The sequence below is a fragment of the Caretta caretta genome, chromosome 18, assembly GCF_965140235.1.
Source record: "Caretta caretta isolate rCarCar2 chromosome 18, rCarCar1.hap1, whole genome shotgun sequence".
Lineage (NCBI taxonomy): Eukaryota > Metazoa > Chordata > Testudines > Cheloniidae > Caretta > Caretta caretta.
In genome coordinates, this window is record NC_134223.1 from 885,692 (window position 1) to 902,362 (window position 16,671).

A 16,671-nucleotide genomic window follows, 5' to 3' on the forward strand; every position below is an offset into this window, starting at 1 on the left:
TAACATCTTCATGAATGATCTGGATGATGGGAATGATTGCACCCTCAGCAAGTTCATGGATGACACTAAGCTGGGTGGAGAGGTAGATACGCTGGAGGGTAGGGATAGGGTCCAGAGGGACCTAGACAAATTGTAGGATTGAGCCAAAAGAAATCTGATGAGATTCAACAAGGACAAGTGCAGAGTCCTGCATTTAGGATGGAAGAATCCCATGCACCGCCACAGGCTGGGGACTAACTGGCTAAGCAGCAGTTCTGCAGAAAAAGACCTGGGGATTAGGATTACAGTGGACAAGAAGCTGGATATGAGTCAGCAGTGTGCCCTTGTTGCCAAGAAAGCTAATGGCATATTGGGCTGTATTAGTAGGAGTGTTGTCAGCAGATCGAGGGTCGTGATTATTCCCCTCTGTTCTGCACTGGTTAGGACACATTTGGAGTATTGCATCCCGTTTTGGGCCCCCCACTACAGAAAGGATGTGGACAAATTGGAGAGAGTCCAGTGGACAAACGGTCCAGGGACAAACAGTCCAGTGGAATGAGTGCTCAGTATAATGTACTGTGTTTGAAGTGAAGAAAAAAGTCAAATGAATGCAGACACTAGTACAGCTGTTTCTTGGCTCCCAGTATATCTTAATGACGCTTGCTCCATGTGTCATGATAAATCCATTCAGATGCCAAGGAACTGGCAAATTGCCCAACACTTTGAGAAATACACCTAGGTCACTGCTGAGTCAGAGCCAGAGGGAGCAACATTAGAGTGCATCTTTTAAAAAGCATGCTTTTGTCTTTTGCAGGAGAGTTTTGTGAGCCTAAAAACCATCACTACAGAAGCACCCTGCTTTTTGAAAACAAGGTCACTGTCAGACCCTGAGAATCTCCAAGCACGTAAAAAACACTCATTACTTTAGCTTCACAACCCCCCTGTGAGGCTGTTGAGGGCCCTTATTCCCACTTTACAGATGGGGAAATGGAGCGGGAAAGAATCCATTGATTGTCCTTCATGTGGGAACAAATGATACAGCTAGATTCTCACTGGAACTTATAAAGGGAGACTATGCCAGGCTGGGGAAGACGCTTTAGGAAATCGAGGCTCAGGTGATCTTTAGTGGGATTCTGCCTGTTCCCAGAGAAGGGCAACAAAGGTGTGACAAGATTATGATTGTCAACAGATGGCTCAGGCAGTGGTGCTATAAGGAGGGCTTTGGGATGTATGGCTACTGGGAGGCATTCATGGACAGAGGACTATTCTCTCAGGATGGACTTCACCTGAGTAGGGAGGGAAATAGACTTCTAGGATGGAGGCTGGCACAACTGATTAAGAGAGCTTTAAACTAAGAATTTGGGAGAGATCATTGGGAGATGAGCAGGTCCTCAAAGAATCAATCCTGAAGCACTTGCATGAGAGGAAAGTGATCAGGAACAGCCAGCATGGATTCACCAAGGGAAGGTCATGCCTGACTAATCTAATCGCCTTTTATGATGAGATTACTGGTTCTGTGGATGAAGGGAAAGCAGTGGATGTATTGTTTCTTGACTTTAGCAAAGCTTTTGACACGGTCTCCCACAGTATTCTTGTCAGCAAGTTAAGGAAGTATGGGCTGGAAGAATGCACTATAAGGTGGGTAGAAAGCTGGCTAGATTGTCGGGCTCAACGGGTAGTGATCAATGGCTCCATGTCTAGTTGGCAGCCGGTATCAAGTGGAGTGCCCCAAGGGTCGGTCCTGGGGCCGGTTTTGTTCAATATCTTCATAAATGATCTGGAGGATGGTGTGGATTGCACTCTCAGCAAATTTGCGGATGATACTAAACTGGGAGGAGTGGTAGATACGCTGGAGGGGAGGGATAGAATACAGAAGGACCTAGACAAATTGGAGGATTGGGCCAAAAGAAATCTGATGAGGTTCAATAAGGATAAGTGCAGGGTCCTGCACTTAGGACGGAAGAACCCAATGCACAGCTACAGACTAGGGACCGAATGGCTAGGCAGCAGTTCTGCGGAAAAGGACCTAGGGGTGACAGTGGACGAGAAGCTGGATATGAGTCAGCAGTGTGCCCTTGTTGCCAAGAAGGCCAATGGCATTTTGGGATGTATAAGTAGGGGCATAGCGAGCAGATCGAGGGACGTGATCATTCCCCTCTATTCGACATTGGTGAGGCCTCATCTGGAGTACTGTGTCCAGTTTTGGGCCCCACACTTCAAGAAGGATGTGGATAAATTGGAGAGAGTCCAGCAGAGGGCAACAAAAATGATTAGGGGTCTGGAACACATGAGTTATGAGGAGAGGCTGAGGGAGCTGGGATTGTTTAGCCTGCAGAAGAAAAGAATGAGGGGGGATTTGATAGCTGCTTTCAACTCCCTGAAAGGGGGTTCCAAAGAGGATGGCTCTAGACTGTTCTCAATGGTAGCAGATGACAGAACGAGGAGTAATGGTCTCAAGCTGCAGTGGGGGAGGTTTAGATTGGATATTAGGAAAAACTTTTTCACTGAGAGGGTGGTGAAACACTGGAATGCGTAGGGAGGTGGTAGAATCTCCTTCCTTAGAGGTTTTTAAGGTCAGGCTTGACAAAGCCCTGGCTGGGATGATTTAACTGGGAATTGGTCCTGCTTCGAGCAGGGGGTTGGACTAGATGACCTTCTGGGGTCCCTTCCAACCCTTATATTCTATGATTCTATGATTCTATGTTCAGGTAATCTCCACACCAGATTTTATCATTGAGAGGGAAGAAAACGAAGTAAGAAAGGATACAGCCGTGGGTAGGAGAATGGACATGAGGAGGAAGGGCAGTGTAGATACCAGTCTAATAGGTGATACTGGCGGTAGAATGTCTGTGCCTAATCGGGTAAAGAATGTGAGTGAAGCCAAACAACAAAAATTAAGATGTTTGTACACCAATGCGAGGAGCCTAGGTAACAAAATGGAGAAACTAGAGTTACTGGTACAGGAAGTGAAACCTGTAGGGATAACAGAAACATGGTGGAATAGTAGTCATGACTGGAGTACGGTTATTGAAGGGTAAGTGCTGTTTAGGAAAGACAGAAATAAAGGCAAAGGTGGTGGAGTAGCATTGTATATCAATGATGAGGCAGAATGTAAAGAAATAAGAATCATAGAATCATAAAATATGAGAGTTGAAAGGGACCTAAGGAGGTCATCTAGTCCAACCCCCTGCTCAAAGCAGGACCAAGCCCCAACTAAATCATCCCAACCAGGGCTTTGTCAAGCCTGACCTTAAAAACTTCAAAGGAAGGAGATTCCACCACCTCCCTAGGTAATGCATTCCAGTGTTTCACCACCCTCCTAGTGAAAAAGTTTTTCCTAATATCCAACCTAAACCTCCCCCACTGCAACTTGAAACCATTGCTCCTCGTTCTGTCATCTGGTACCACTGAGAACAGTCTAGAGCCATCCTCTTTGGAACCCCCTTTCAGGTAGTTGAAAGCAGCTATCAAATCCCCCCTCATTCTTCTCTTCTGCAGACTAAACAGTCCCAGTTCCCTCAGCCTCTCCTCATAAGTCATGTGTTCCAGACCCCTAATCATTTTTGTTGCCCTCTGCTGGACACTTTCCAATTTTTCCACATCCTTCTTGTAGTGTGGGGCCCAAAACTGGACACAGTACTCCAGATGAGGCCTCACCAATGTCGAATAGAGGGGAATGATCATGTCCCTTGACCTGCTCGCTATGCTCCTACTTATACAGCCCAAAATTCCGTTAGCCTTCTTGGCAACAAGGGCACACTGCTGACTCATATCCAGCTTCTCATCCACTGTAACCCATAGATCCTTTTCTGCAGAACTGCTGCCGAGCCATTTGGTCCCTAGTCTGTAGCGGTGTATGGGATTCTTCCATCCTAAGTGCAGAACTCTGCACTTGTCCTTTTTGAACCTCATCAGATTTCTTTTGGCCCAATCCTCCAATTTGTCTAGGTCCCTCTGTATCCTATCCCTACCCTCCAGCGTATCTACCACTCCTCCCAGTTTAGTGTCATCTGCAAACTTGCTGAGGGTGCAATCCACACCATCCTCCAGATCATTAATGAAGATATTGAACAAAACTGGCCCCAGGACCTACCCTTGGGGCACTCCGCTTAATACCGGCTGCCAACTAGACATGAAGCCATTGATCACTACCCGTTGAGCCCAACAATCTAGCCAGTTTTCTATCCACCTTATAGTCCATTCATCCAGCCCAAACTTCTTTAACTTGCTGGGAAGAATACTGTGGGAGACCGTGTCAAAAGCTTTGCTAAAGTCAAGGGATAACACGTCCACTGCTTTCCCCGCATCCACAGAGCCAGTTATCTTGTCGTAGAAGGCGATTAGATTAGTCAGATATGACTAAAGAAGCGATGGACTGGATAAGACAGAGTCTGGGCAAAAACCACATTGGGGAAGAAAGCTACTAGAGCCTCCCCTGGGATAGTGCTATAGATCGCCGGGATCCGATCTGGATATGGATAGAGACCTCTTTAATGTTTTTAATGAAGTAAATACTAATGGGAATTGTGTGATCATGGGAGACTTTAACTTGCCAGATACAGACTGGAGGACAAATGCTAGTAATAATAATAGGGTTCAGATTTTCCTCGATGCGATAGCTGATGGATTCCTTCACCAAGTAGTTGCTGAACCGAAAAGAGGGGATGCCATTTTAGATTTGGTTTTGGTGAGTAGTGAAGACCTCATAGAAGAAATGGTTGTAGGGGAGAACCTTGGTTTGAGCGATCATTTGCTAGGAGTTCAGATCTCACCTCAAAAGAGTGTTACATTTCCAGGCACTTCACAGCCCTGGCATTGTCCGAGGCTTCATACCCCAGTCCTGGAAGGCACCTACACTACATATCTTCGAGGCTTACTGAGCTGAGATCTAAGTGCACAGGACCATTGACCTAGCATCTAGTCATGACCTAAGCCCTTCAGTTACAGGAAGGAGGATGCTCAGGGTAAGTTTCCCAGACTGAGCTGATTACATTGCTGCTTAATGACAGGTTTCAGAGTAACAGTCGTGTTAGTCTGTATTCGCAAAAAGAAAAGGAGTACTTGTGGCACCTTAGAGACTAATCAATTTATTTGAGCATAAGCTTTCATGAGCGAGCTGTAGCTCACGAAAGCTTATGCTCAAATAAATTGGTTAATCTCTAAGGTGCCACAAGTACTCCTTTTCTTATTGCTGCTTAAGAAAACAAACCCAGAAGCAAAGAACAAATAAGGAACCTCCCTTGTAACAACATTCTACACCAACTCTCTCCAGCTCAGCCACTGAGGTTTGCAAAATATATTAACAATTTTCTGCTGGCTAGATAATAAATTATCATTAATTATTTGTCTTGCGGTAGCACGTAGGACCCCTAGTCATGCATCAGGACTCTCCTGTGCTAGGCGTTGGAAGACACACAACAAACAGATGTCATGTTTTATATTTGAAGTTCTCAAAGCACGTCACAAACATGTTAAAGATGGGGAAACTGAGGCACAGAGCAGGGAAATGACTCTCCTAAGGTCACTGAAAGGGTCAGGCCACAGCTATGCTCCTGATTCTCTCCCCTTTATCCTATCCTCTGAGCCATACTATCTTATATTATTTTTCAATTTATCCTCCCCAAACAACAAATGGCTCCTTATTGGCTCAAAGGGTCTGCTTCAAACTACAGAATCTTTTAAATACCTTTTCCCCATAACCTCCCGCAGCAAAGGATACAAACTTGCCTGTAAAGGCAAGTCAAAGATGCCTAGAGGATGAAACAAGCCACACAAATCCACCAGCCTGCCAAAGAAAAGATCTACTCCTGCTCATTTGCACATGTGCAAAACACACACAATCTCACCATGCCCTGAGCTCCCATGAAGCTGCCATTCTGCTTCCTGCTCAGGGGCTTGTGCACTGACGAGGCTTGTGAAGTTAGCGTATTTCAAAGTACCACCAGACTAGCTAGCCAGGGGCTCCCACCTGTCATGGGAGGTGGTTGCCTCCTTTTGGCATCAAATGCCTGTTTACATCCCATAAGAAGAGAGGGAAATAGGGATTTTGTGTTGGCTTCCCAGTGTCTGATTCACTGTGGGATGATACAGATGTGAAGCTCCTTGTAGAACAACTGCTCTTAACCCTCATCGGGGTGGTGGTCAGGGGCCAGGGGTGTGGATAGGGGTTGGGGCGGCCAGAGGGCAGGGAACAGGGGGGTTGAATGGGCGCAGGGGTCCCGGGGGGGCAGTCAAGAAGGAGAGGAGGGTTTGGATGGGGCAGCGGGGGCAGTCAGGAGTGGGGGTTCAGGTGTCACTAGGGTGCACTGGCGACCAAGGAAGTGATATCTTGGAGCTCCATTGCCATGGCTGGATATTTCTACTTTTTACTCCTTATGGAACAACTTTTCTGGACAAATGTAAAACCAGATGTACTTCTTTATCATGGTCTTGACTTAACACAGCTTGGAGAGCCATATCCCAGAATACTTTCCTTTTCCCAGTTCTAAGTCCTGGCTGACCAATGCAACCAGCCCTTGCTGCATAACTAATCCTTAAAGAACGGAGGCTGGACTGACTCCTTGATAAATTGCAATGAAGAACTGAAGCTGATTTTAGTACCCAGCTCTTACAGTGAGGGGTGCTTTAGGAACCTATCTTTGGGCATTTCTAACACACCTTCACCTCAGTGTCTGGGCACCCAGTAGAATAAACAATCAGTGATTGCTGTCTGAAACGCACTATTCTCTTCATGACCTTTTTCACTGTGATAGGCAGCATTGTCTAGCACAGAGGTGGGCAAACTACAGCCCGCGGGACCTTCCTGCTTGGCCCCTGAGCTCCTGGCCTGGGAGGCTCGCCCCCGGCCCTCCCCTGCTGCTCCCCTCCCCCGCAGCCTCTGCTCACTGCACTGCGGGTGGGGGTGGGTGGGGGGGCTGCGAGCTCCTGGGGCAGTGCAGCTGCGGAGCCCGGCCTGACCCGGTGCTCTGAGCTGCGCGCACGGCTGCCTGTCCTGGTGCAGCCATGCTGCCAGCCACCCATGCTCCAGGCAGTGTGGTGAGGGGACAGGGAGCAGGGAGGGTTGGATGAGGGCAGGGGAGTTCGGGGTGGTGGTCAGGGGCCAGGGGTGTGGATAGGGGTTGGGGCGGCCAGAGGGCAGGGAACAGGGGGGTTGAATGGGTGCAGGGGTCCCGGGGGGGCAGTCAAGAAGGAGAGGAGGGTTTGGATGGGGCAGCGGGGGCAGTCAGGAGTGGGGGTTCAGGGGGTGGTCAGGGAGAAGAGGTGGTTGGATGGGGTAGGGGTCCTAGGGAGAGCAGTCAGGAATGAGAGGAGGGGTTGGATGGGGTGGTGGGGCGTCCGGGGGCAATCAGGGGACAGACAGCTGGGCAGGGAGAGGGGTGGATGGGGCATGGGTCCCGGGGCACCATCAGGGAACAGGGGGGTTGGATTGGGCAGGAGTCCCGGGGGGCTGTCAGGAGGCAAGAAGCAGGGAGGAGGTCAGATATGGGGCGTGGGGCACAGCCTTCCCTAACCGGCCCTCCATACAATTTCAGAAACCCGATGTGGCCCTCAGGTCCAAAGGTTTGCCTGCCCCTGATCTAGTGCAATGGGATAGGGCTCAGGTGACTGGGGTTCTAGCTTTAGCTCTGCTACTGAACTGCTCGGTGACCTTGGGCAAGTCACTTCTCTTGGTGCCTCTTCTCTCTCTGCCCCACCTTGTCTATTTCAGTCTCTTTGGGCCAGAGACTGCCTTTTTCATGCCTGTGTACAGTGCTTAGCACAATGGGGCCCCTAATCTGATTTGGGGCCTCTGGGAACGCTACCATTGTGTAAATGGAAATGTGGACAAAAGTGATCTGGTAGGTTCTAAGCCCCCTGGGACAGGGACTGTCTCCTCAGGCCACTGCCACAGCCCTGACGGCTGGCTCTCACCAGCTGGCTTTTGGCTGGAGCAGCAACGGGACAGCACTTCAACCCATGGCAGGATCTGGCCCTCACTCCCTGCTTGTGCACTGGAATATCAGCATTAAACAGTGGTAAAGATAATCGGCATCAGAGCTGGGCTGAGGGACACCTGCTACATGCAACCTCCACATGGTGATTCAGGCTGCAGCAGTGTCAGGATACTGCTGGGCAGCGTGGGTGAGGGTGTGGGGGGTGTTTGCGCTGGAGAAATACAGAGCCACCTAAGAGGCAAGGATAAGTAAGGATAGTAAATATGGCAGGCGACCAGCTTGGCTTAATGGTGAAATCTTAGCGGATCTTAAACATAAAAAAGAAGCTTACAAGAAGTGGAAGGTTGGACATATGACCAGGGAAGAGTATAAAAATATTGCTAGGGCATGTAGGAATGTTATCAGGAGGGCCAAATCGCACCTGGAGCTGCAGCTAGCCAGAGATGTCAAGAGTAACAAGAAGGGTTTCTTCAGGTATGTTGGCAACAAGAAGAAAGCCAAGGAATGTGTGGGCCCCTTACTGAATGAGGGAGGCAAACTAGTGACAGAGGATGTGGAAAAAGCTAATGTACTCAATGCTTTTTTTGCCTCTGTTTTCACTAACAAGGTCAGCTCCCAGACTGCTACGCTGGGCATCACAAAATGGGGAAGAGATGGCCAGCCCTCTGTGGAGATAGAGGTGGTTAGGGACTTTTTAGAAAAGCTGGACGTGCACAAGTCCATGGGGCCGGACGAGTTGCATCCGAGAGTGCTGAAGGAACTGGCGGCTGTGATTGCAGAGCCATTGGCCATTATCTTTGAAAACTCGTGGCGAACCGGGGAAGTCCCGGATGACTGGAAAAAGGCTAATGTAGTGCCAATCTTTAAAAAAGGGAAGAAGGAGGATCCTGGGAACTACAGGCCAGTCAGCCTCACTTCAGTCCCTGGAAAAATCATGGAGCAGGTCCTCAAAGAATCAATCCTGAAGCACTTGCATGAGAGGAAAGTGATCAGGAACAGCCAGCATGGATTCACCAAGGGAAGGTCATGCCTGACTAATCTAATCGCCTTCTATGATGAGATTACTGGTTCTGTGGATGAAGGGAAAGCAGTGGATGTATTGTTTCTTGACTTTAGCAAAGCTTTTGACACGGTCTCCCACAGTATTCTTGTCAGCAAGTTAAGGAAGTATGGGCTGGATGAATGCACTACAAGGTGGGTAGAAAGCTGGCTAGATTGTCGGGCTCAACGGGTAGTGATCAATGGCCCCATGTCTAGTTGGCAGCCGGTATCAAGTGGTGTGCCCCAAGGGTCGGTCCTGGGGCCGGTTTTGTTCAATATCTTCATAAATGATCTGGAGGATGGTGTGGATTGCACTCTCAGCAAATTTGCGGATGATACTAAACTGGGAGGAGTGGTAGATACGCTGGAGGGGAGGGATAGGATACAGAAGGACCTAGACAAATTGGAGGATTGGGCCAAAAGAAATCTGATGAGGTTCAATAAGGATAAGTGCAGGGTCTTGCACTTAGGACGGAAGAACCCAATGCACAGCTACAGACTAGGGACCGAATGGCTAGGCAGCAGTTCTGCGGAAAAGGACCTAGGGGTGACAGTGGACGAGAAGCTGGATATGAGTCAGCAGTGTGCCCTTGTTGCCAAGAAGGCCAATGGCATTTTGGGATGTATAAGTAGGGGCATAGCGAGCAGATCGAGGGACGTGATCGTTCCCCTCTATTCGACATTGGTGAGGCCTCATCTGGAGTACTGTGTCCAGTTTTGGGCCCCACACTTCAAGAAGGATGTGGATAAATTGGAGAGAGTCCAGCGAAGGGCAACAAAAATGATTAGGGGTCTGGAACACATGAGTTATGAGGAGAGGCTGAGGGAGCTGGGATTGTTTAGCCTGCAGAAGAGAAGAATGAGGGGGGATTTGATAGCTGTTTTCAACTACCTGAAAGGGGGTTCCAAAGAGGATGGCTCTAGACTGTTCTCAATGGTATCAGATGACAGAACGAGGAGTAATGGTCTCAAGTTACAGTGGGGGAGGTTTAGATTGGATATTAGGAAAAACTTTTTCACTATGAGGGTGGTGAAACACTGGAATGCGTTACCTAGGGAGGTGGTAGAATCTCCTTCCTTAGAGGTTTTTAAGGTCAGGCTTGACAAAGCCCTGGCTGGGATGATTTAACTGGGAATTGGTCCTGCTTTGAGCAGGGGGTTGGACTAGATGACCTTCTGGGGTCCCTTCCAACCCTTATATTCTATTATTCTATGATTCTATGATTCTAAGTCCTCTGGGCAGATGTCCCTCAGTGCTAAATAATGAGGGGGGAAGAATCCAGGAAAGAATGGATGGGAGCAGAGCAGCATCTGTGTTTCCCCATCTGGTCCCAGCTGCTCCTCCCCAAGTGCTGCATTCATGTCAGTGGGCTGGAGGGTGGGGCTCCTCCCCCAGCCATCCCCACGCTGTCCCTCTGAAAGGTGCAGGTGGGGGACAACGGGACCCAGCATTTTCCCCAGGAATTGAAATGGGGGGGTGGGGTGTTCGAATATACGCGCGTGTGTGTGTGTGTGAGGGCCAACGAGAGTTGAGACCGTGAGGGTGAAGGGGGGCTGGATGGCACTATAATAAAAGCTGAAAAATGTTTCAAGACTATTTTATTAGATGTAGCTCATGTTTTAAAATAATCACAGAAATTAAAGTTGGCTACTCAAGCCTACTATGAAGCACGACATCTGCATCCTTCTTGGTTTCTTGTAATTTTGCACAACTCTTTGGTGTCTTCTTGTGTGTCCGGTACTTCCAGTCCTTCATGATATGCTCGTATTCAGGCAAAAGGTGACTTCTTACAGAATACAAAATTCTATTCAATGAGGAAAAAGAATGATCACCTGTAGCTGTTGTGACTGGGAGTAGCAAGAGATGAATTCCTGCTTCTTTCATCCGAGGAAACAGAGCACGAAGATTGGGTCGAACCACTCGTGACGATAAAGAAGAAGTTGAAGTTAAATTTTCATTTGTTTGTCCTATGATTTTCTACTCTGTGTTCAAAATTCTCTACTCTGGCCTGAGCACATGGCAGCCCCATTGCTGGTAGGCCTCACTCCACTCAGCTGTCGGTGTTTTATCAGACAGGGATCTGTAAAAGCTACGTAGAGGTTGAGTAGAATCCAGAAATCGTTGTTGTAGATTTATAAGAATCAAGTCTGTGTACTTTTTCAGCTGGCTAACAAACACTTCTTGTCCTCTTCACTTAAGAAATCAATATAAGGACCTTCATTAGTCAACTTCTGGACTGAAGTCTTTGTTCCTTCCAGTCCATTTTCAATGGATCTCTCTCTGATTGATGCAAGAGTAGCTTCTATTGCTGGACAAAGATCTACTACTGTTGTAGCAGATGCCTGGATGGCATTGTTTAGTGACTCCAGTGGTTTCAACAGAAGACTTACAAGAGAGATAATGGTGATAGTCTTCTCTGAACTTAGGAGCAAAAGTAGTCCACCAGCCTCACTACTTAGATCTGTCCCATCTCAGTAGATACTTTCCAAAGCCGGTAATAACAGTTGCAGTAATTTTAAGATAACAGCCAAGGATAGCTCATGAGAAAGCCAGTGGGTTTTCCCAGGTTGGACTAATTTGAACTTCAGCCCCAGTGTATCTTCTATTTGTTTCCAGGCTGTTCAGTCCTTTTGGACTCTTGCTGAAAAAAAAAAAGAATATAAAAAGCCATTAAATGTATGGCTTTTAATGTTTTTTGAAGAGTCTGCAGCTCATACTAGCATTAGCTGGAGTAGATGGCCTCTGTAGTGTGTATAGGAGAGATTAGGGTTACACTTTTCTCTGAGCAAAGCTTGTAGTCCACTATGTCTTCCAGAGAAGTTTGTAGCCCCATCAAATGCACCAGCAGCCATCTGTCTGGGGTTCAATTTACAAGCATTTAACTCTTCTAAGATGTCACAGATGCAGCTGATGTGTCTTCTCTTACCTGAACATCTAGAATGCATCTACTGGCCTACCATGGACAGCAAGATAGCAAACACACTGACTTAACACTTGATGCCTGTTTGCACTGGTGCTTCATCAGCCATGTGTGCACATATTTTGAATGTGGGGAGAGAGTTCTTCACTTTTTAAACTGCTGAGTCTTTCACTGTTGCACCACGTGCTTCTAGACAATCAGCTGAGTTTTTGCAGAAATATAGCAAGCATGTGTTCAACTTCAAGATTGGTGGGGAGGGATAGCTCAGGGAACCCAGGGTTGTGAGTTCAATCCTTGAGGGGGCCATTTAGGGATCTGGGGCAAAACTTGGGGAGTGGTCCTGTTTTGAGTAGGCAGTTGGACTAGATGACCTCCTGAGGTTCCTTCCAACCCTGATATTCTATGATTAACAAGTGACAATGCACTTAGAATTGGCCTCCAGTTTGCTGTGTGTGGTATCTCTTGCTTAAATAGAAAGTGTAATGCAACAGCCATATTGGGTCACATAAACAGAGTTATGTATCCAGCATTCTTAACCGCCTTATTAAGTACTTCTAAAATTGGCTTTGACAGTGACTGGCTTATAAGGAATTCTGCATGTCCATGCAGTCCAGAGGCGTGGTGTTTTGCAGCCTTTTCATGTAGGTTATCAGTATTGGCTTGGCTGATTGGTCTGGCAAACCCAGCTCCTCCACTTTTACCACACAAATCTATGATATGCCCACATTTTGAATACTGCGTGCGCCATGCAATTCTGGTCACCCCAACTCAAAAAAGATATACTGGAATTGGAAAAGGTACAGAGAAAGGCAACAAAAATGATGAGGGGTCTGGAACAGATTCCATAGGAGGAGAGATTAAGAGACTGGGACTTTTCAGCTTGGAAAAGAGATGACTACGGGGGCGATATGATAGAGGCCTATAAAATCTTGACTGGTGTGGAGAAAATTAATAAGGAAGTGTTATTTATCCCTTCACTTAACACAAGAATCAGGCAGCAAGTTTAAAGCAAACAAAAGGGAGTCCTTTTTTACACAACGCACAGTCACCTGTGGAACTTTTTGCCAGGGATGTTGTGAAGGCCAAGACTATGACAGCGTTCAAAAAAGAACAAGATAAGTTCATGGAGGTTAGGTCCATCAATGGCTATTAGCTGGGATGGGCAGGGATGCAACACCATGCTCTGAGTGTCCCCAGCCTCTGGGACGACAGGGGGTGGATCACTCAATGATTCCCTGTTCTATTTATTCCCTCTGAAGCACCTGGCATTAGCCACTGTCAGAAGACAGGATACTGGGCTGGATGGACCTTTGGTCTGACCCAATATGGCCATTCTTACATAAAAAATTAATTATAATAATAAAAAAGTTTAGTACAGAAACTCCCCAAGATATCAAGCATTCTTAAAACTACAATACTCACCTGGAGATGTGAGGAAACATTGACAGAGACAGGTACCCAGAAGTCACTTACTACAGGACAGGCCTAACAAGGAAAATAACAGAACACTGGCCATCACGTACAGCCCCCAGCTAAAACCTCTCCAGCACATCATCAACAGTCTACAACCTATCCTGGAAAATGATCCCTCACTCTCACAGACCTTGGGAGACTGGCCTGTCCTCGCTTACAGACAGCCCCCCAACCTGAAGCAAATACTCACCAGGAACTGCACACCACACCACAGAAACACTAACCCAGGAACCTATCCTTGCAACAAAGCCTGTTGCCTACTCTGTCCCCATATCTACTCTAGTGACACCATCAGAGGATCCAACCACATGAGCCACACCATCAGGGACTCATTCACCTGCATGTCTACTAATGTGATATACGCCATCATGTGCCAGCAATGCCCCTTGGCCACGAACATTGGCTAAACTGGACAGTCTCTACGTAAAAGAATAAATGGACACAAATCAGACATCAGGAATGGTAACATACAAAAGCCAGTCGGAGAACACTTCAGTCTTCTTGGACATTCTATAACAGATTTAAAAGTAGCCATCCTTCAACAAAAAATCTTCAAAAACAGACTTCAAAGAGAAACTGCACAGCTACAATTCATTTGCAAATTTAACATCATTAATTCGGGCTTGAATAGGCTCACTGCAAAAGCAACTTTCCGTTTCTTGGTATTGACACCTCCCCATCAATTACTGGGAGTGGACCACATCCACCCTGATTGAATTGGCCCTGTCAACACTGGTTCTCCACTTGTCAGGTAACTCCCTTCTCTTCATGTGTCAGTATATTTACGCCTGCATCTGTCATTTTCACTGCATGCATCTGAAGAAGTTGGTTTTTTACTCACAAAAGCTTATGCCCAAATAAATCTGTTAGTCTTTAAGGTGCTACCAGACTCCTCATTGTTTCCCCAAGATAATGACCTCTCAAGATAGCGATGATGTGAGATAATGCCTTGGCAAATAATGCATTTTAAAAATCTTGGCCTGTTAGGAAATGTATATTTATGTCAGTTTCCTAGCCACAAATCTAGCGTTCTGGAGTGAAGTCACTAAAACAGCTCTGGCTGCTGTTGTTCATTGTGCTGCTGTTCACTCCATCGCTCCGTCCCCAGTGGCCCTGCACCGTCACCTGCTGCTGCCCCCTGCCACCGTGACCTCTGCGAGTCGGTCTCTTGGGTTCCACCCGCTCTCAGTGATTTCAGCTCTCGGTGGGGGAACCGCGCTGCTAGTGCAGGCTGGGCCGTCTCTTCCACAGAAACACTGTCCCCTACAGCCGGTCTGAGCACGTAGGCCTGATTGTCAGCGAATTCAGCTCTAGTGGTCACTTAACCAACCAGAAGACTCTCTGTGGAGCCCAATCCGCTCTCCCTCTAAACAGGAGAGGGGGCAGGTCAGACAGTGCCTGTGACTCTTAGGCAGAGCCCACCCCACCAAGCAAAACACCTGTTCGCCCCCTGCCCCCTCACTAGGATCTGGCACCCAACCCTCCTGCTTAGCGGGTGCAGTTCAGGTGAGGGTGACCAGGGCTTACTCTGTAAGGAAAGAGGTGCTGGGGCTCAAGCAAATTTGTTACTTTCATAAGTGATGTGGCAAGCCCAGAGGTCCCCAGGCTCTGAACGGCCGAGCCTGGAGGTGCCAGGGCTGAGCCCTGGCAAGCCCTGGCACCAATTAAGCCCTGAGGGAGACCCCATCATTCAGGCAGGCTCAGCACAGGTCTGCTGCCCTCTACTCAGGCCATAAGGAGAACAACAGTTCATGACCCCCACATTCAAAGTGATTCCTAACCCAGCACCAGCCAAAATGGATCCCTTGGGCAGCAGGGCTCCGTCTGCTGGATACCTCGGCAGAGTAGGTGAGTCCATATCAATACAGTCTGGCCCTGAAGCCTTCCCCCCACCCGGCTCATCAGCAGCTGTCAGGGAAGAGCTCAGTCAGACCTGGCTTACAAGTCATAATTGGAAATGATTAAGCAGGCCAATGTAGCCGAAACCAATGTGCGAGTGTCACCAATAACAGCCGTGTGAAGAAACGGGTCTTTGTTCAGACTTTTCAATCCGTTCTGCTTGCTCAGGTACAAGGTTTGATCACAAGATGTGTATGCTTTTATAATGCTTCCACTTCAGTTCAAATTGCCTTTGGCAACGCTGCTACCTGGGCTGGGGCGTCGGGGAAATTCGGGGAGCGGCTGGGGAATCCCCCGCGGGACCTGTTGCCGGAACAGGGCAGAGTCAAGGGCCAGGTGCGGACGCCGCGTGTCCGCCCCGTGCAGCGCGCCCAGCCCGGCCCAGCAGGGGGCAGTCGCGTGCGCCGGTCCCGGGATGGGCCGGGCCGGGGGCGGAGCCGAGCCGGCGATTGTCTCCCGGGCTTTAAAGAGCCGCCGGGACGCCCCGCTCCAGCGCAGCTGGGCCGGCCGGGCGGGCGCTCCGGAGCGAGGCTGGCGGTTCTGCAGCGCCGCCGTGTGAACCCTGCAGGTAGGGCCCGGCCCGGGCAGCGGCTCCGGCCGCGGGGCTGGGCGGCGTCTGGGTCGCAGCCGAGCCCAGCCCCCTGGGCTGTTCGCTCCGCGGGGCCCCCAGCGGAACTTCGACGGGACTTCTGCGGGGAGCGGACCCCGGGTTTGCCTGGGGATCGGCCCGTCGGGGGCTTGAATCTGGCCTCGGGCTTCTGTTCGCCCTTCCTCTCCCTCTGGGCTTTATCCCGCCTCGCCGGGACGGGGGTAGCGGAGGAGCCCCGGCAGCGCGGGGTCGGGGCTGCCCTGGGGAAGCCCGAGTCCGGGAGTGAGCAGTGGGGCCGCATCAGCCGGGCGTGGGGATCGCCCCTTCCCTCCCTCCTCTGGCGGCTGCCGTGCTGGGGAATCCCGCAACGAGGAGCGGGTTGCTACAGACCCGCTCTGGGGGGCAGAGAGGCGCCGGAGGCTTGTGGCTGTGAGCGGTGCCAGGCTGCTCCCGGAAGCCCTCTCCCAGTGCTGCTCCTCGGGAGAGCTAGGGAGTTTGGTGGAAGTTCTCGTGGGCGATTCCCAGCCTGTTTGGACACTGCTTTGGTGCTGTCAGTCTCATCCCAGGGCGCTGGGCAGCCCCCCTTTGCGTGGAGGAAAGGTTGGCAGTGAAGTTGGGCTGTTGGCAGGGTGTGTGATTTGCAGTTAATTCTTCTCCCAGGGGAGGTTCTGGCTCAGAGCTGCTGGAATGTGTGTCAGATGGGTTCACATGCCAGCCAGTGGGTTTGCAAGGAGCTGGGTGGTCCTCAGGCTTGAAGTGGGCTCCCAGAAATGCCAGGCCTGTCATTAAATCATGACAAGATTTAAAAGTTTGCAAAATAGCCCCTGCAGAATTG

At 49.2% G+C, this 16,671-nt stretch overlaps 1 protein-coding gene across 2 annotated transcripts in view; it reads left to right on the forward strand.

Annotated features, from left to right (window-relative positions):
* The first annotated feature begins 15,681 nt into the window (after positions 1 to 15,681).
* ALPL (alkaline phosphatase, biomineralization associated) overlaps positions 15,682 to 16,671 on the forward strand; it is an 85,060-nt gene continuing 84,070 nt past the window's right edge. For both annotated transcript variants that reach the window (XM_048825440.2, XM_048825442.2), the window contains exon 1: positions 15,682 to 15,815. The gene's annotated coding sequence lies outside the window, so the exon portion shown is untranslated. The remainder of the gene's footprint in view (positions 15,816 to 16,671) is intronic.